Below are 21,594 nucleotides of genomic sequence, written 5' to 3'. Positions count from 1 at the left end.
AGTTCATCAGGCCTTTCTAGGAAGAAATGTGGTCATTTTAATGTAACTCTATTGTCAATTTATTTTACTACTACTTGACTTGGATCTTCAGTTTTTCATGATGTATGCCAAATTTAAATACTGTTGCATAGTTCTACTTTAAACCAGAAGTTTAAAATAATAAGTGCAGACTTGGATAGATAAATTCATTATGAGAATTAGCTTACATAGAAAGTTGCAAACTCCTTTAACCGTTTAATTTCTTATGTATTTAAACAAAATTTTTATTTAACATATAAAACAGCATATTAATTAAGGTTATAATATTTTGTCGTTTAGTTGGAAACACAAAACTGCAGAATCCAATTACGACAGCATAGCAGACGTCTATACAGGGCTTCCACATTTGCTATCTAAAATTTTCCTCTTGCGATAATTTCATTTTCGCGTTTTCGACCTAGTAATTCCCATTTTTTATCCCTCGCTCTTAATACTAATTTATACAGATATTAAGATTAATTTTTAAAATTATTGAAAATTTAAGGTTTTATTTATTACAAAATTACTTACATTTTAATAATTTTGCAAAAACATATCCTCAAAAGTTGCTTTGGATATTTAGATTGTGACTTTCATTACTTTTATAATGACCCTTTATTAAATTTCCATCGCTTTTCCCGTTTTCCCTTTTAAATTGCATTATTCCCTTTTAAATTGCATTATTCCCTTTTAAATTGCATTATTCCCTTTTAAATTGCATTATTCCCTTTTAAATTGCATTATTCCCTTTTAAATTGCATTATTCCCTTTTAAATTGCATTATTCCCTTTTAAATTGCATTATTCCCTTTTAAATTGCATTATTCCCTTTTAAATTGCATTATTCCCTTTTAAATTGCATTATTCCCTTTTAAATTGCATTATTCCCTTTTAAATTGCATTATTCCCTTTCAGCGTTTTTAAAGGTTGAAAAATTCTGGAAAAAGGAAAAATTCCCCGAATATGGAAGCACTGCGTCTATAGCATTGAAAATCAATGCCAGAAATAAGCGTTTCAAAAATATGGTGCCTTATCAAGCAAAATAACTCAGCTCGTAGTATGTCTTCTCTTTCGAATTTTTTATCCCCCAGCCTTATTTTATATCCATGGCGGCCGATTTTAAAATTCATTTTAAATATTTCCATTAGAATATACATAATTCTGAACTAAACACGCGTACTCCTTTACAATTTAAAATTTTCTCAGTTTACTGTTACAGTTTCAAGGCTCAAATTTAAGGAAATGGTTTTAAAATATATAAAAGGTGAGGGAAAATTTATGGAAATTATTTTAGAAATATACTTTGCTTATCTAAAACATTTCAAATATCTGTGCCTTCATAGATCCGAACTACCCCTTAAATCAACCATCCAACTGCTTTGATAAAAGCATTTTTATTTAATATCAATTATGCCATCAGTCGATTAATTAGAACATTTTGAAATATTTTGCAGTTGTAGCTTAAATGGTTTTTGTCAACACTGGATAGTAGAACCACCAAAATGATGAAAGTTGCCATCAGTAGTTATTTCGACTAATTGGAACACTTTGAAATATTTTGCAGCTGAAGCTTAAATGGTCTTTCACAACACTGGATAGTTAAACCACCAAAATGATCAAAGTTTCCATCAGCCCATCAGTAGTTATTTCACACACTTTGAAATATCTTGCAGTTGGCTTATAATGTCTTTAACAACTTTAATGATATAAATAGAGATATAATGATAACACAGAAGGAAACCACCAAAAATATCAAAGTTGCCATCAGTTTCTACTATATGGGGCACTTACTGTATGTAATTATACACTTATGGTTCAACTTGTCGTCAAAGTAAAGCGAAGCGTGGTGTGCACTTTTGTTGAACCCGGGCAAACATTGTAAAGGGACGTTTTATGCGGAGCCGGAAGCAAATTGGTCTTGATGTGACAAAAATAGCGCGGATATTTCTTCTCCCTCATTTAAAAGGGGTTTAGTCCGGGTTACGGGGTCTTAGCGCACGACCTTTAAAAGGGGGTCATTATATTTGACTTTGCCACTCCGCCACAAAACACCAAAAAGAACGAAATTAAATTTTCGACGATTTTGTTTGACTTAAAGTTCTTTTGTTTTAAATCCAATTCGTTGTATTTTGCTTGGCGTCCACAAACCACTCAAAAATGTCGCATAAGCAAGGGTCCTGTATTTGTGTGACCAGCTTTCTGTGTATTTCTAAGAGTGTGGGCATTTTTGTAAAATGGTTAATGAGCACCCAAATTGTATGGTAACTTTATAGAATCCCGCTGATTTTTCAAAGGGCGTTTTCGAAGAAAATTTAGTGCGGTGTGAAATACAGCACATAGTGACAAATTAATGCTATTATATGGGGAAAACATGCTTTATAAATTTTATTATTAATATTATATTATGTGTATATTTTACGTCGGTAGGTATCGTACTAATCGCTGTACACTTTTATCAGTAATGTGGTGTAGTAATATCAACATTTCATGGTCTAGTTCGATACTTTTCGGGGAAGCTTTAGGCAAACTAATCATAAACATCTTAAAGCAAGTGTCGGTTTGACGTATACCAGGTCATTTTTCATCCGATGTAGCTAGCGTCGAAATCAAAACAAGATGCTTAAGCAACATTTTGACCCAAAAGACGGGACATAAATGTACCCCTCGCGTTGGTTGGCTCGATTGTAAATTTGACAATAAATTATAGTAATTTTTCACAATATATTGTATATGTAATATACAATTTAGGTTAAAGTCCACTAACAAGGAGACTACCCGTGGTGGTTATCACCGATTTTGTTGAAACTCGGTAGACCTTATAGTAGTATGAAAATTCGCAAAGGGAAAAGTTGCAATGGGCTTTAGTTTTCCTATGGCAACCGAAAATGTTTTTGACATCTCCATTTAAAAAAGCATGGGATTTTCTCGGTTACCCAAATTTTGTTAAAATTTAACCAAAATTGAAAAAATTTACCAAAAATAGATCAAATTCATCTTTTTGGGTAAGTTTAGAAAATTTAATTTTTTCAAATTTTTTTAAGTAAGTGGAACCGAGAAAATCCCATGCTTTTTTAAATTGAGCTTTTTTGTTTTGAGAGATCAAAAACATTTTCGGTTGCCATAGGAAAACTAAAGCACATTGCAACTTTTCCCTTTGGGAATTTTCATACTACTATAAGGGCTACCTAACCCCCAAATTTCAACAAAATCGGTGATAACCACCACGGGTAGTCTCCTTGTAAGTTGAGTATAATTGGTCTTATTATAATACTTTACAATGGTTCTCTGACGACGTTATGGTTTCTCTAATTTAAATTTTAGCTTCCTTTGCCATTAATAGATGGCACCACACTCTCCACTAAAATCAATAGATTCTTTGCCATCTATATTAACTAAGTCCTTATCATAATACAGGTGACACTAGAGCCAACAGTTGATTTAAATTTGGCCAATGATAAATAATTTTAGTACTTGGTACATGAAGTCTTGCAAATTTCGTATTTAGCGTTGATATTCCTAACGTATACGTCGTACTAAACGCAAGAAAAATGATGCAAATATCAACGAAATTGGCGTCCATACCGAATTTTATTTTAGTAGGTATGATCACACGATGGATAAATCCCACTAACAAACAAGGCTTAAGCCAATTATTCGTATAATCGTGCTATCAAAATAGGTTGCCAAGTTACAAGTTCCAAATCCTTTCCCACGCGCTGGTTCGCGAAGGACCTCTAAGGGGCTTAGCACGTAGCTATTACCATAAGTCTATAATATTCATATATAAGTGTGACACTTCCAATTCTTCAAAAGTTTTACTGAGAGCTATTCACAAAACAGACTGCATTACGGGCTTCGTCGCCGTTTTGCGTCCGCTTGCTGACGCGTCACACGTAGCTTTGACAGCGCCTCGCTAGGGGAGATGTTCTTCTTGTGATGACATCACTCCGTTACTAGCTTTCAGTAAAATTATAACAAAAACAGTTCTTCCAACTGAAAAAACAGTTTAGAGCTCGTTAAATGTTCAGCCTTAAAGGGACATATATTATTTTTATTGTTGATTAATATGTCAAATTCATTTAAAGTATAAAAAAATATTCCTGTGAACAACAGAATGACGTCATTCCGCCGTTAAAATCAGTCCACTGCTCCTCCAATTTTTAACACAAAATCTTTGATCCAATTTTGCCCACAGAGGTATCCATATTTATATTTATTTTCTTCCCTACACATTTAACATTAAAATTTAAAAATTTATTATTATTATTATGTATTATTTATTTACTGCGCGCCAATCTGAAACTTAAGAGGGAAAATGGATGCCGTAATTTCCTGGCTTCAAAAACTTATATTTTCTCGGCGTTAATGATTAAATTATAAATCGTGAAAAGACGGGCCTATGAAGTGAAACACGCTGATTTTAAATCCGTTTACAGAATTAAAATACGACAAGTGGTTGAGGTTAGAGCGCGACCCAAAAAAGGCCTAAAAATATCTTAAGCTGAGTTGACGTCTTCCACGACCAAACCGGTAAATTGCCAATATACGCACAGCAGAGGTGGAAATGGGGGAAAAAATGAGCTCTAAATATACTCCGCGGGCGCCGAGTATAATATTCCTCAAAGTGACAAACTTATTGAACAATATTATAGACTTATGTTATTACGAATAAAGCAAAGGATAAACCAGGACACACGAAGATAATAAACTGAATTGGCGATACTACAATAATGTTAAATAGTGCCAAAGGATTTCAGTCCACGTTTACTCTTTCGTCATCGTGTACCCTGGGGAACCAAACAATATTTATTTATTTATTTATTTATTTATTTATTTATTTATTTATGTATTTATTTATTTATTTATTTATTTATCATATTACAAACCACTAAGCTTTAGAGCTTATAGGCAGCCTTGCAGGCGTTTGACAAATGATATAATATATAAGGATAATACAAAATGTAGAATATATAGAATAATACGGTTTATACATCAATTATCGCTCGAAAGTAATCGCGCACAAACAATATCATATGGCCATTTTCACGAATACCAGTTTTATATAAGGCTGTTGTGACCTACTTGGAATAAATGAACATTGAAATCGTTTCCAATGCGTAGTTTTATTGTTGTAAGTCGGGAAATGTTCCGCAAAATATTTTCCACAGAAAAGATTTATAAGTCAGCCGCCACTCGGTTTTTCTTGCTTTAAATCGTAACCGCTAGAATTTGTTTTGCTCCTACCAACGCGTCGTTGCGCGCGCCATAATGTAAATTTTTTGTCACGCGTAAGAACATTGGCACATTTCAAAGCTGAGTGTCGCTTTTTGACGCGCGCTGGTGGAAACCAAGCTTTACGAAAAAAATAAGACCCCCTTTGCGTGACGGGGTTAGGGTAGAGGATAGCACCGCTGATCAAACGCCGCCGCCGCCGATTATTTAGATAACGGCGAAACGCCGCCGCCGATAAATTGAATTTCGGCGGCGCCGCCGCCACCGCCGAAACATTTTCATTTCGCCGCCAAATTAATTTCCATTATTCAAGTATAATAATTAAGTTTTGAGATCTAAACTACATAGATTTTTCTTTTGGTAGTGCTACGATTACTAGGCTGTTGGGTGCACCGTACTAGCGTTATAAAATTAAAAATAATTAATAATTTCCAAAAGATCTGGCACCACTGCACCGCGCGCACCAAGATTTTCTGCAGCAGATAGCTGGGATAGGAGAGAGAGAAATGAAAACGGCTTTGGAGTTGCCTCGCCTCGTATTTTGTAATAAGTACAGAAACGTATCAGCTGAATTGGCTGCATTCAGCAATAACTATTCTATTACATTTTAAAAATTCCTTTGATACAAAGGTAAAATAATTTGTGATAATAGACTTAAATGCGCGGGGAAAAACCGGATTTGGGGGGGATGAAATTTATGCGGTAGAGGGCTGGCTCGTTGGTTGTCTGTACGATAATGGCGGCGCCCAGCAAAAGTTTCTAAAAAGAGTGTATAGATAATAATACTAGTGAAATGGTAGTAAATTAGTACAGTATTGTTATTACTAGCGTAAATGTTTTAGTTTAATAGTATCATATGTGACATAGTTACTCATAATTGTGCCTCTGTTTAACATATCTGTATTAAAAATTTAAATGAGACCTTGTTTCACAGCCACCAAAGACTATATAAAACTACGCGTAAGTTTATATAGTCTTTGACAGCCACCAAAGAAAATACAGCACTAACGTCGCGTAAAACTGGTTTTAACTTCCTTCCCCCCCTACGCGAGAACTAGTTTTGATGACGATAAAACCGTCATCGACTGGGAAGTGACGTCAATAACGTCATATCCTTGCAACAAGGTATCATTATGAAAACATTCTTTCAGGCACACTTATGATTAAATAAGTTACATCTGATAGTATGTAACCAAAGTTACCTCTTCTTTGTTTAGGAAACAAGTGGTTCCTATTATAATAAAATACATTCTATTAAACATGTATTTTTTAAATGTGTTTAACAATTTAAGTTCTAGCGGTCTATTAAAAGGCTGGCGCTATTTCAGAGGGGGGGCAGTTTTTCCCCTTAGGCGCCGCCGCCGCCGAACTAATTATCGTTCCCGCCGCCGCCGTTGAAAATTGGTTCGGCGCTATGCTCTAGGCTAGGGCCTCAACGTGTCCGTGGTTAGTCCCGACATATTCATTCTCCCTGAGTATAAATAAATACATTCTTGACACTATTAATGTTTTGTAGTATGTATACTGTTATTAGACATTTTATATCTATGAAAAGTTTAAAAAAAGTAAAAACCCTTAAAAAGTAATTGATGTTTCAATTTTTTTATTTTTTCCGATTTGCGTAAAATTTCCCCAATTCAGAAAATTTTCATGAAATTTTTCCGCATTTCATTTTTCCGGAAAATTAACAACACTTGGTAGTTTTAAACAACTTAAAACGTTGCATCCCTTCGTGTGATAGTTAAATAAAATTCTATAGTGGTTAAATATTTCATAAATCATCTGTCTTTGGTGGTAGCAAAACAAATTCTAGCGGTTACGATTTAAAACAAGACAAATCGAGCGGCGGCTGGCTTATAAATTTAAATAAGATTTTTCGTCCATTATTTGATTAAGAAAGAGAACAACTACATGTAACATCAGAGCGAGAAAAGAGCAAATCGCCAGAAACATATCAGCGTCGCTGGAAGAAGGATACTCACCCCATTTCGCCGTTCCCTGCCAGATGTCGCTCTTTGGTTGTTTTCGCCACTTTCACCGAGAAACTGGGAAAATACTCCTCTAGTGGCGTCATCTAGTGGTGCCCCTCTTCTCTATAAAAAATAAGTAAATGGTTAAAATATTCATTTTCTTTGAGATACAATATTTAGAAAAAATACTAATTTGTAAGCTTACAATGAGTTACCCCGAGAGCCAAAATTAAGTAAGTATAAAAAGAACTATTTGAGAAAAAAAACGTTTTTGCTTCAAATGTATAATAACGGAAATGGTAATCTAATTCAGGAAATACCCATAAATTTAAAAGTTTTTAAGAAACTAAATATAGTGAGTCCGACTTATGTAGAAAAACTCGTTTCACATCGATTTTTTTAAAAGTTACACATTTTGACCTACTGGACTTTGGCTCAGAATGAACCTTTCATAAAAGAACAGTTACTCAATTCTAAGTATTGAGATTGAGCTCGCACGATAAAACGTGTATGGAGAACGCCAATATGCCGCTGATTTTACCGAGAAGTTGTTTTTAATCTGTATTTTCTTTCGAATTAAGGCAAGAACAGTGTTAACATAAGTGTATAATTATCCTCCTCGTAAGTATGTCAGTTCCTTGTCTTTCACGTGTTACATTAGAACATGGTTAAAAAAGTTTGTCACTTTGGGGATCATTTTACTGAGAGCTAGTAATAGACGAAAAACGGCGACGAAGCCCAAAATGCAGTCTGTCTTGTGAATAACTCCCAGTAAAACTTTTTCATGTGAAAAATAGGAAATGTCACACTTCTGTAAGAATATGATACACTTATGGTAAGAGTTATTTCTAGAACGACCACATATTCTTGGTGAACTTCAATCTACCTGTTCAGACCTCTGACCCACCAGCGATATTATATTTCTCATATACCTCGCTAGCAGCACTTATCTTTATGGTTATGACGTCAATTCTACGTTACTTCACTATTAGTAATTATTTCGACAGACCCAATTATGTAATATAATATAACTTAAGATGCTAGACAATGAAATAATAATCATGTGATCCCTTACGCGTTTCATTATACGAACCTCAATCTCGCAATATACTTTCCAACTATACTTTAAAAAATCGAAAAGCAGACAGACAGACAGACAGACAGACACGGATTTCCAATTCCAACAACTCACCGAAACAGAGCACGTTTCCGTGTCATTGTGAATTTTTGTTAAAATAAATATTTGGCCATCGAACAGAAAGATAGGTAGCGCTTAAGGGGGGTGAGAATAGGGTCAAAGTGAAGATGTACGACTTTGAATGGCGGGAAAAAATAAATATTAGGGGTATCGAGATCGAGATTCGAGAATAGAAAATGGGTCAAAAGAACCATTTGCGGGAACCAAAACCAAAAAAAAAATGACAAGGACCAAAGGAATGGGACAAGCTAAATCTTGCAGCTCATTTGCTTTTCTGTTTCGTTTATTGAGGCCTTAAATTTCATTCTCTTTCTTACGTCACCGGGAAAAAAATAACCATGGATGTTTTTAAACTAACGAATCAAATGTAAACGGTAGCTTGGCACATTTCTCAAAGTAGTTCGAACAATTTTAAGCGGTTAAATACTAATCATATAAGTTAAAATGTTTTGTTTCCATGGTTGAATTTTCAATTATAATGAGTATTAAAATCACGACTGATACTTCATAGTGTTTTTATTATTAAAATCTTTAAAATTCAAAATTTTTATACATATTCCCGGAGCTTTCGGGTTCGAGACCCCTCGTCAAGCGGTGTTCTTCTTGTATCAAGAAGAAAACGCTTGACGAGGGGTCTCGAACCCGAAAGCTCCGGGAATATGTATAAAAATTTTAAATTTTAAAGATTTTAAATATAAAAACACCATGAAGTATCAGTCGTGATTTTAATACTCATTATAATTTGTTAAATACTAGTTAAGCGAATCCCATTCGACCAAAAAAAAATTTGACGTCATTTATCTAGAAGCTTTCTCTTTTTCCAGCCGAATGGCAGGTTTGGGTTAAAGGGGCGTTGCGTGCGATATCTATAGATAGGATTGCTCTAGAAAACATATCTTCTAGGTTACCGTGATTAGCTAGAATTGGGACAAGGCTACGGTGAAAATGGCAATCGACATAAAAATTGGTTCCCTTTACATTCCGTATAGAAAAAATATATACAGGGTGTTTCAAAAGGTTATACAAAACGTGTAAGGAGTTGTAGGGGGTGAGTTGAGAAGTATGCCTGTTTTTCCCCATTTTCCTACCGTGAGTTTAAAGAGCGCCAGAAAGCTTCAAAGTGTGGCCTACTACTACTAGCCCATGGAAGGAGGCTGCAAATACTGTTTAAGTTTACTTTTTACGCTGGTTTCCTCGATTTGTTCACAAAGTTCTATTTTACCTATCACACTAACCCAAACCTTAATGTTCGCATTTCCCTGCTGCTTCGTTTGGTGCTTGTTGCAGCCTACTTCCAGGGGGATAGTAGGCCACACTTTGAAGCTCTCTGGCGCTCTTTTAACTCATCGTAGGTAAATGGGAAAAAAACAGGCATACTTTTCAACTCACCCCTACAACTCTTTAATTTTTTTCCATAACCTTTTGAAATACCCTGCATTACGATACAAAAAAAACAAATACTGAGTAATCAGTATATTATTTCACTATTAACTTCAATTTTTGGTCTAATGGACTACAATCTTTAAAGCTAGTGGTACCTGGATGGTACGATAAAGGACCTTTTCGGCAGCCTATCTAACATAGTGTATTTGGTCCGATTGGTTGATTTCCAAAGCTTCCGAACAGGGACTAAAAAGCTGACGTATATTTCCAACGGGGCACGCGACACCAATATTCAAGTACTAGTCTCTCGAAATTAAAACGTTCACCGTCTTAGTGCTCATTTTAATCGTAAGTTATCAGCTAAGCTAATACCCAGGGGACCACCTTAGGCCCAAGTCATCAAGCGACTTTTAATGCCTTTAAACAGGTGGCCGGGTTACAAGCATTATATATATCATATAAATGTGGTTAAAGTGAAAACCTATTAAAAAGTCAAATCAGATAATTGCCATGGTAACGCAAAAATATTGCATTCGCGTCTCAACAAAATGATTTTGTAGTGAGCGCGTGAAAGTTATGTTCGACGAGAAATAACTTTTTATTTCAGCCGCGTCTTCGAATGAAACAGCTAATTTACGTTAAGATATTAAAATGTAATGTTCATTATATACATCAGATTTATATTAAGCACCTTTTCGTTTCAACAAAAATAAGCTAAAATACGAAGAGGTACACAACTTCATTTTTGAAGTAATTTTCTTCGCAGGTTAAACTGAGAAATTGCCAGAGTTTCTCGTGATAAAGTTAAATACGTGCAAGTATAGAGCTGCCACTTGCTTTAATGGACAATCAAGAATGTATACTTAGGGATAATGACTTTCGCTACCTGAGTTTAATAAAGGCTTATCTCTAACTTTAACAATATATTTGGTGATGTTTAGTAATAAACAAATATTTTGTCTTAATAATATAGTAAATCTGATTTTTTATAGTTACGATAGTTTTGGTTTCAAAACGAATTTTATAGCAAAAACTTAATATATTTTTTAATGAAATTTTGCAAAGTGAAAATATTGTTACTTGACCTTTTTCTATTAAATCTGGATTTTTTAATTTTTTTAAATAATTGTAAATGATTCATTACCTCTTTTAAACCAATAAAACGTTAAGTTATAAATATGTTGGGTATTCCTGATTTGCGAAATGGCTTCCGAACTTCAAGGTTGATTGTCCCAAAACGTAATTTTTCAGAAATTCGCTAATTTGAGAAGACTTACAGCTTTTCTCCCACTTTGCACTTCCTTAGATATCAATCAATCATTCGCCTTTAAACTGTACTAAATTCCAATAATATAAATTAGATACTGATGGAAAAATGAGCACTAACAAAAGGGTTAATTTTCCCCACAAACGCTTGATTTCCCCCTATAAAGCCTGATTTTCCTTTAAAATCTTAATTTAATTTCCCCTTATAAAGTTTAATTTACCCTAAGAAGCTAAATATCCCCTTATAAAGTTTAATTTACCCTAAGAAGCTAAATATCCCCTTATAAAGTTTAATTTACCCTAAAAAGCTAAATATCCCCTTATAAAGTTTAATTTACCCTAAAAAGCTAAATATCCCCTTTAAAGTTTAATTTACCCTAAAAAGCTAAATATCCCCTTATAAAGTTTAATTTACCCTAAAAAGCTAAATATCCCCTTATAAAGTTTAAATTACCCTAAAAAGCTAAATATCCCCTTATAAAGTTTAAATTACCCTTAAAAGCTAAATATCCCCTATAAAGTTTAAATTACCCTAAAAAGCTAAATATCCCCTTATAAAGCCTAATTTCCCCTTAAAAAACCTAATTTCCTTTAATAAACTTAGTTATCCCCAAAAAGGTGTCTATTTTTCTACGTCGCGATTTTTATATAATATCTGCCTTTGAACAACTTCCCACCATTGATGTTTTCTCTTAAACTTACTGCTTTCAACTTATCGTACGGCCACGAAAAAATTTAGAGTTTCTACGATTTAAACCCCTTACAAAACGAGCCTTTTTAAAGGGACTTGGAAGCGGAAAAGTGACCATCAACTAAATCAGAAGAATAACCTTGATCCGATCTCGTTCCTTTTGGTTATTTTTCCACGATAAATCCTGTCCTATATTCAGCCAAAAAGGAAAATGATATCTCCCATCGTAATGGATACACTGTGTTCCCGTCGATTTCACGATATGCTTTAACAAACCTTTAACAGCTCAGAGATATCCCCGACTCGAAGGATTGCATTTCGCTTCCATTGAAGGACATAAATCTTGAGACCGACCTCGGATCAAAACCACAAAATAAAAATCTCTCTTTTCTAGTTTTGAAGGAAAATACAATTTTTTTCCCGGATACTACCTCTAAACTACGACACTCGTCAGAAGTCAATGAACCGAAGTAATTCTTACGGGGCAAGGGTTAGTTTATCTATCGCGTATCATTGCATCTCAAAAGTAGCAAGGTTTGTAAAAATGCTTACAGCACTATAAGGTTGGCTCGTGGGGACGGGTCGATCTCCTGTTTGGGGTGGGATTAAACGAGCTCTTGACGTCACAAGCTGCCCCTCATACGAACATGTCGACTTTGGAGAAAACATTTGGGTTGGGATAAAACGCACTCTTGACGTCACAAGCTGCCCCTCATACGAACATGTCGACTTGGGAGAAAACATTTGGGTTGGGATAAAACGCACTCTTGACGTCACAAGCTGCCACTCATACGAACATGTCAACTTTGGAGAAAACGTTTGAGTTGGGATAAAACGTGCTCTTGACGTCACAAGCTGTCACTCATACGAACATGTCGACTTTGGAGAAAACGTTTGGGTTGGGATAAAACGTGCTCTTGACGTCACAAGCTGCCACTCATACGAACATGTCGACTTTGAGATGCGACGCGCTACTCGGATAGAGGTGAGCTGTGAGAACTCGACCTTTGGTGACGTAGATAGAACCGGCGTAGTTTGAACGGTAATATGACACACCAGCACACGATGAAGTGGCTAAACGTAGCATAGGCTCCAAAGTTTATTGACTGAGGTCATCAGGTTTGTGTTTTAGTTTAGCTTAGATTAAAGTTTAATTAAGAGTAGGTCAGGTTAAGGTTAAATTAAGAGTAGGTCAGGTTAAAGGTAAATTAAGATTAGGTCAGGTTAAAGTTAAGTTAAAATAAGGTTAAGATCAGATTACTTAAGGTTTACCTAGGTTAATATTATATAAATGCCATGTGAGAAGATTATTGACCAATAAAACTTGGTTGCTACGACACTGGATTTAAAAAATACTCATTTCCTAAGAGCAAGAATATTTTACATTGAAAAGCATCTGATAATAACGTAACAAGGGCTATTTATCTCTGGCTTTCGTTAAACTAGGTTGCGGCAATATTAAGTTAAGCCGTCTACCATAAATATAAAGCTTCATACTCCGTTTAAGCCTAAATAAACAGATGATGTTTTGACATTTTCAGGATGTTATAGTAGTTGACCTTTCGCTTATTTTGCCCGAACTAAATTATGCTTTAAGAGCACCGTCCAAATTCTAAGGAAACAGTTGGTTAGATCGAAAACTAACAATTTTCGGTTATGTACTATTTAACCGATTCCCATTCGACCGAAAACAATTTTGAAGCCATATATCTAGAATCTCTCTCTTTTTCAGCACAATGGCGCGTTTCGGATTAATGGGGATTACATAAAACTAAATGGATCTAGGTTAGGTTAGATTGCGATTTTCTTATTGTAAGATAATTATGCGTGCATTATTTATTAACATAATTTACATCCAAATAAAATGCGGTTTTCGGTCGAATGTACTGAAATCGCCATTTTCACCAAAACATTTGCGAGACGATAAAATGTAACTTATTTGTGGGAATGGAACTAAATTCTGGATATTATTAAACGAGCTCTACGATGAAATTTCACAGAAAATTACCAAGTTTTCGAGTTTCATATTTAGGTCTTTTTTTTTATTGGACAAAAGTTGACACTTTGAACTACCCAAAGAAAATACGGAGGGTGGAATAGAAATGTAATCTTGGTACACCTTAGCTTATGACGTAAGCCTCTTCTATTAAAATATTATCAAGTTGTCTCCTGGTTCCTGGAACGAGCGATCTAGGTAAATAGTTCAAATGAATTATTTTCCCAAACAATTAAAACGGTGCTACAAGATCTTTAAATTATGTTCAAAGTTTATTCATTTGATTTCTTTTAAGTGTTCTTGGTTTTACAAAATTCCAAAGTATCGTGCACCGTTACGTTTGACCCGAAATATTCCAAGTTAAGTTGTCATTGTTACAGAAACTTCTATTTTGCATTATAAAAAATACATTAAATATAACAGGCGATTTAAAAGTACGTTTATTTTAAATTCAAATTTTTATCTTGGTAATTTCTATAATCTTCTCATATTCAAAATTTAAAAAAAATCGATTGATGTTTAATACGGTTTCCACAAACACATTTGCAAATTGTAATTTACAACATTATTAAAATCAAAATGTCATAAGCCCTTGCAAATTTAGTTTCTGATTGTCACGCGCTGGAATAGCAATTTTGGGCTCGCGGTAATGAGTGACGAGGCCATGCGTTTTACTCAAATCTTATTATAAATATCTGAAATCCTAGATTCCATAGATTTACGTAACATGAATTTGGATCTCAAATATCTCCGGTCACAATTAGAAACTCGAATTTCGTGCTTCGTCAGGATCTAGGATCTACCAGCGTTGAAGTTATTGGAACAATTGTATTTTTTCGGTATAATTACAAATTCTAAGTACAAAAGTACATTTTAAGTGTTTTTAAAGTCATTTTGGTACGGTTTAAGATTTGGAAAGTTTAATAATAATAATAATAATTATGACTAGGTTAGATTTCCAAATAATTAAAAAAACCTTGTTTTTAAGACTCACCAGTTCAATGTTACCAAAATTTTGATTTTCCTTTTTTCAATTTTAAAGTGAAACAGTTCTGCGGTAACAACGAACTTAAGTGACATCTATTGAGATTGGTTGGTATTAAAAATATACAGAAATAGGTGGCGCCCTGTTTTTAAAAGCAAAAGTACAAAAAGTACGTTTCCAAAGATACATACAGAAATTATCTAACGACAACGCTGGGACCTATACTCTGACCTAGAGCATAACGCCGCTTTAATTTCAGTCGGTGGCGGCGGCGGCGTGAAGGGGAAATAATATCTCCCCCCTTTTGAAAATGTAAAAAAAAAATCCAAAATGTTTTTGAAAGGAAAAAAAAATTAAAGTTACAAAGGGAAACTCAAAAATTTCGGCGGAGGCAACAAAAAAAATGATTAAAATTTCGGTTAAATACTTTAAGCCAGTATTTATTTTGGTGACATCTATGATAGAATTTCGAAAGCTGATTCTATTTACGTTTTTTGGAAAACAGTATTAGTAAAGTGCTGCATTTTTATATCTTTGTTTTGTCACTTTATATTTGTGTTTGCATTCTGTCCTGGGAATTTATGACCCCTAAACTAATTTTTTAATACAAATAGATTGCACGCATAAAAAAAATGAATGGGAAAACGAAACGATAAAATTCGACGTTGGCGACACCAACTTGGGCAAATTTTTCATCACTCGTCTTTTGTGAGTCGGTGTATCTTGTCGTTTCAGTCAAATCGATGTTTAATATGTTTCCCGAGAGCACGTACATATCCAAATTGGAGTTGGTGGCAAATCGCGTTGTTCGCTTTCAGGATTCCACGAGGCACTATAGGGGAGAATCGAGCGTCCCCGGTCTGACAATCTGGCCGTTAGTTTTGGTACATCCCGCCAACGGAGAACGGCGCTGCGTTCTCTCTCCGCACCGAAAAGCAATACCTTTCAAATGTTAAGATGGTTTCTTAGAAGACACAGTTTCTATTTATGGAAAATAAATAATTTCGCAGAAATGCAGATTATTTTTCAAAATTGAAGAAATTTTAAAATTTTATTATAACCTTTAATTTTTACTTAAAATTAATCATTTTACAATGAGACAACCTGTATTTTAATTATGTCTATGACATCCTTGTATAGATAACCCGGCCACCTGAATTAAAGGCATCAAAAGTCGCTTGATGACTTAGGCCTAAGGTGGTGCCTTGGGTATTAGCCTAGCTGATTATTATATGTAGCAGCATTCCAAAGTCAACTAGTGGAATAAGGTCCTTGATTACATATAGGGACTATATTCAAGGAAATAATACTGATAGATCAGATATCAAATTACCTACATTTACGGTAAGAATAAGGCTTGACGTTCGGTTAGAAAATTTTCCGTTCATTTCTTTCATATCCGAAAATTATCAGAATACAAACTTATTTGTTGCTAATAATTTCCATAAATAAACAGTTAATCGAATTTCTTATGATTAATTGAAATTTTGAGGGTTAATTTATCCGTTTCCCCGAGCTCTAGGTAAGATGTTCACATGGGATGATATGGGTGAAAATACAAAAAAGATAGTTTAAATCTGAATAGTTCTTTTTATAAAAAAATCTTAGCCATCTTGTTGAAATGTTGCCTCCCCGCTTCAGCTGTGGATCCGTTTTCTCTCCCACTAAAGAGTTTAAGAACTCATTCTTAGGCATTGGCTGAACTATTCCAGGGCAACATTTCAACAAGTTGGGCAAGCGTAAAGACATTTTATAAAATCAACTATTAATTATAAACCTACACACAAAAGATGAGCATATTTCAGATGTATCCAATTGAATTCTTTCAGATCTATAACGTGGGATAACGAATCAGATTCAATCTAAGATCATTTTAGGTGATGGGAATATGAAAGTTTAACTATTTATTTTCAGGCATTTGAAAATCACCCTGGCTGTCGAAAGCATAAGTATGTACCTGTGAGCCAAACAACAAGTCAAAAAACGACATTTTACTAAAAAATACAAGTTTTTACTGTTATATCTATATTAATTGGAATAATTATCTATTAATTGAAATATACTAAAAGAAGTTGAAAGCAACATTAAAATATACGTAATGAGTCAGTCTTATGTAAAAATACTCGTGAATTGTTATTTCGAAATTATTTCCAAAAGTCACGTATCTGAACTTTGCTTGAGCTTAGCTCTCAGGTTGCTATTGGATTATTATAATTATACAGGGTGTTTCCAAAGGTTTTGCAAAAATTTGAAGGAGTTGTAGGGGGTGAGTTGAGAAGTATGTCTGTTTTTTGCCATTTTCCTACGATGACTTGAAAGAGCACCAGAGAGCTTCAAAGTGTGGCCTACTATCACCTGGAAGTAGGCTGCAACAAGCGCCAAAACCAAGCAGCAGGGACTTTAAATACCGTTTAAGTTTACTTTTTTACGCTGGTTACCTCGATTTGTTTATAAAATCCTATTTTACCTATCACACGAGCCCCAACCTTAATGTTCACATTTCCCCGCTGCTTCGTTTGGTGCTTGTTGCAGCCTACTTCCAGGGGGATAGTAGGCCACACTTTGAAGCTCTCTGGCGCTCTTTTCTCTCAACATAGGAAAATGGGGAAAAACAGACATACTTTTCAACTCACCCCCTACAACTCCTTAAAATTTTTGCATAACCTCTCGAAACACCCTGTATATAATTGCTTTAAGCTCTGATTAAGTAGCTTTTATCCAATAAATATGTAAAAATTAAATCTTTCTTGCATATAATTTCAAAGTTTCTATTTAATTTGGATTATTTCTTAAAATCGAATAAGGGTATTCGACTTATATTATTATTATTATATATCTAAATGTAAGAGTCTTAGAAGGCATTAGGTCATAAGCATACTTGCGTGTAAAGGCAGGGCCCAGCCTTTTCTTCCTTCGAGCAGAGAGCCAGAGCGGTTGACTAGCTTAAAGCAAACGCAATCGCCGGAGCTCGAGCTTAATCATTCCGTAACTAGGACCGTTTTAAAAAGGACCACTCCAAAATTCCTCAAAATAGCCCGAGCACTCTTAACAATGAGGCTCCTTCCTCGCAGCGCCCCCTTCGGCGAAAATGAAGAAATAAAGCAAAAGTCTTCAAAACTGGGAGAGAACTCATTTTAAGTGCATCTCAGAAAGGATTCCTCTTTAATTAAAACGGGCGGAACACGCGCGAGTCCCCGCCAGCTCTGGCCAGATTCAAAGAATTCTTCATTTTGCTGGCAGGTGAAACTGATGTATTCGAGTGCGACTGTCATTTAAGATAAATAATGGTTCTCCTATTCGCGGAAAGATGGCGATATTATAGCTACTAGATTGCGATGAACGAGGTTTTTCCTAGTCTTTGACAATTTTATAACGCAATTAAACTTCGACGATCAATTTTACGATCGGCCGACCTGAAGGAACTCTTTTTCCAACAGATGTCGCTAGCGTCGAAATGAAACAAGATGCTTATGATACATTTTGACCCAAAAGGCAGGACATAAAAGTACCCCTCGATTGACCGTATAATAATTTTTAACATAATAGATAATTTAGGTTAAAGTCCACTAACAAGTAAGTAGTGTATAAGTTGTCTGATTATAATATTCCACAATGGTTCTCTAACGACGTTGTTGTTTCGCTTTTTGGAATTTAAGCTCTTTTGCAATTAATAGATGGCACTATGCTCTCCACTAAAGTTGTTTTTTCGAAGGAACGGATAGATTCATGGCCATCTCTAATAACATAGGCCTTATCGGAATTCAGGTGGCAATGATAGAACCAACATTGGCTTTAAACTGTAATTGAGGGCTACACTTTGAAATTGGATTTATTATTTCGAAATATTTGATGGAAAATATAGATTTTGTTCTGACATTCTTAAAAATTATCGAATCTCGACTGAACCCTGCTATCCTCAGTTGCAGGTTAAGAAGGGCAAAATATCTAGTACATTTGGTGGAAAGATACTAGGGTGAATTTCCGGTAGATCGGTGGCGGGAATATAGAATTTCGCTTATTTTCTGTTGAAATCCTAAAGGCTCTTACGCGTGTTATATTAATCCATTTTAGAAATGTCTATTGAGTAAATTTCAAAGCGATCAATAAATATTTAATTTTGATTATTATTTTTAATCTTAGCGTATTTTTAGTATTATGCTCCTAAGCAATCAGCAAATCGCACGTGGTAATCTCGGTATTACCCGTTCTATACTAACCCTGGACTCGCCAAACGGAATTTCCTTAGATATTCCTCAATTGTAGAACAAAAAATAAATTATAACAACAGTTATTAAATCTCATCTATGTTAATTACTTAATTATCACTTCTAAATATAACGCAATAGATTGTATTTTCCAAAATTATATAACGCGTGGTATACTTAGAAATATAACCGTAAACAGGTCAAATTCAAAATTCGATTTACCGGAAAGTCGTGCTAGTATAGTTTCGCTAAATGTATTAGATATTTCATCTTTCTTGACCTGCAATCATAGAGTAACCCCGTCACATAGAGTGGAAGGCTATCAGCGAAACTTGTGAACTCTTTTCGTACGCAGCATCTTGTTTTCGAGGCGTGAAAAAAACAAATTGGTCTAAAGTTAATGTACAATATCTGGATAAAAAAGTAGGTGTATACTCTAAGAAATGTAAAACCAACACCATCGATCTTCGGACTATATTTATTCGCGCCTCGAAAAAAGTTGGCCCGTTAGGATTAATGTTTCCTGCGCTTTCATAAGGCAATAAACTCTATGTGAGTGGTTTTCTCTATGGCTAAAACATTGTCAATAATTAACCAATTTAATACATTTTAATGCAATTTTAAGAGCGATGAAGCTCCAGATTACACGTTAAGCCGGTTGAAGCCTCACCCGAATTCCACAAAGAGCGTCCGGCAACAGACCTCCCACTCCGACTCTATACCGCGACAACATAATACGCGGACGGACAATTTATCGATTGGCACCGAAGTGTTTCATTGTGCCCCTCAAATTCGCCAGCCACTTCAGAGATCTGGAGCACAAGGATCGAGAAATCGAAATAATTATAATCGCAAATCTATAAATTCGGAGAAACATTAGATATCTCGGGAAATCTTAAGAAATATTAAAAATCTCGAGAAATAAGAATAATTTCTTCTCTGAAATATCACAAATAATGATAAATATTTGAGAAAAATCAGAAATATTTCGGAAATGTTGGAAATATTTGGGATATATATCAAATATTTGATATATATCGGTAATATTTGAGACGTATTAAAAATATATTAGATATATCGGTAATATTTGAGATATATTGAAAATATTTTAAATGTATCGGAACCATTTGAGAAGTATCGTCAACATTTCAGCAATATTCGAATTTGTTTTAGAAAAATCCGATTTTTTTTATAATTATCGAAAACTATCGTGATTTTTAGAAATATCGATTATTTTTATAAATACCGATATTTTTTAGAAATGTAACAGTTTTTAGAAATGTCGACATTTTTTAGAAATGTAACATTTTTAAGAAATGACAATATTTTTTAGAAATGTAACATTTTTTAGAAATGTCAACATTTTTTAGAAATGTCAACATTTTTTAGAAATGTCAACATTTTTTAGAAATGTCAACATTTTTTAGAAATGTCAACATTTTTTAGAAATGTCAACATTTTTTAGAAATGTCAACATTTTTTAGAAATGTCAACATTTTTTAAAAATGTCAACATTTTTTAGAAATGTCAACATTTTTTAGAAATGTCAACATTTTTTAGAAATGTCAACATTTTTTAGAAATTATAAATTTTAAAATTTTGTTCCATGGTTATTTTGAATAGTTAAAATTTTTTAAAAAAGACTGATATTTCATGGAGTTTTAAAATATTTTATTTATTTACAAATATTAGAAGCTTTCGGACCGTGGTCCTTCCTCAGCTAGTCAATTATACAAAAAATGTATAATTGACTAGCTGAGGAAGGACCACGGTCCGAAAGCTTCTAATATTTGTAAATAAATAAAATATTTTAAAACTCCATGAAGTATCAGTCTTTTTTAAAAAAATTTAACTATTTTTTAGAAATGTCAACATTTTTTAGAAATCTAGATTTTAAAGAAGTATAGATTTTAAAGAAATATAGATTTTAAAGAAGTATAGATTTTAAAGAAGTATAGAGATTTTAATGAAATATCGATATTTTTTAGAAATAGCGAGATTTTTTAGAAGTATCGGAACTTTACAGAAATATCGATTTTTTTCAGAAATAACGATATTTATTAGAAGTATCGGAATTTTACAGAAATATCGATTTTTTTCAGAAATAACGATATTTTTTCGAAATATTGGAAATATCGAAAAAATTGGCACTTATATGAAATATCTGGAAAATATGAAATACATAAATAAAATGGAAATTTTAAAAATATTTTATAAAATAGACATCTGCTGTACATTCTTTTCGAAGTGTTTAGTCGCTCATACACAAGTACAATTAACCATTTCAGCTTAAATAGAGCCACGTAGAGAACAACGCGAGAAGTTCATAAGCTGCTGGATTGTTATCAAGCAATCGAAAATCCATTGTGCCTCTATACAAACTGAAAAGGCTAATTCAACGCGGATTGCAAACAACGCCACCGACCGAAAGCCATAAAGAAATGCTACTGCCCGATAAAACGTCACGTCGCTTCACCGCCAAAGTTGTGAACCAATAAAACTCAAGAAAAAGCAAGCGGGACATTAAAGATAAACGAAAAAACCTTCAGCTTAAAGTTTTATTGACATTTGACATTTTTAATAATTCCATTTAAAATCCTTTCACGAAAGAACTTTAAACTCTTATTTATTACGGTAAGGAAGGACACAAG

General features: G+C 34.0%; 1 protein-coding gene across 1 annotated transcript in view; it reads right to left on the bottom strand.

Moving 5' to 3' along the window:
- The window catches only part of LOC149966212 (glutamate receptor ionotropic, NMDA 2B-like), a 236,744-nt gene that overhangs the window by 164,476 nt on the left and 50,674 nt on the right, over window positions 1–21,594 (bottom strand). Inside the window, exon 2 of the mRNA XM_090171102.1 lies at window positions 7,232–7,342. The gene's annotated coding sequence lies outside the window, so the exon portion shown is untranslated. The remainder of the gene's footprint in view (window positions 1–7,231; window positions 7,343–21,594) is intronic.

The sequence above is a fragment of the Leiobunum rupestre genome, chromosome 1 (genome assembly GCF_980474605.1).
Source record: "Leiobunum rupestre chromosome 1, qqLeiRupe1.1.hap1, whole genome shotgun sequence".
NCBI classification, from domain to species: Eukaryota; Metazoa; Arthropoda; class Arachnida; order Opiliones; family Sclerosomatidae; genus Leiobunum; species Leiobunum rupestre.
The sequence above is the reverse complement of the archived record's forward strand: the minus strand, read 5'-3'. Positions and strand labels throughout refer to the sequence as shown.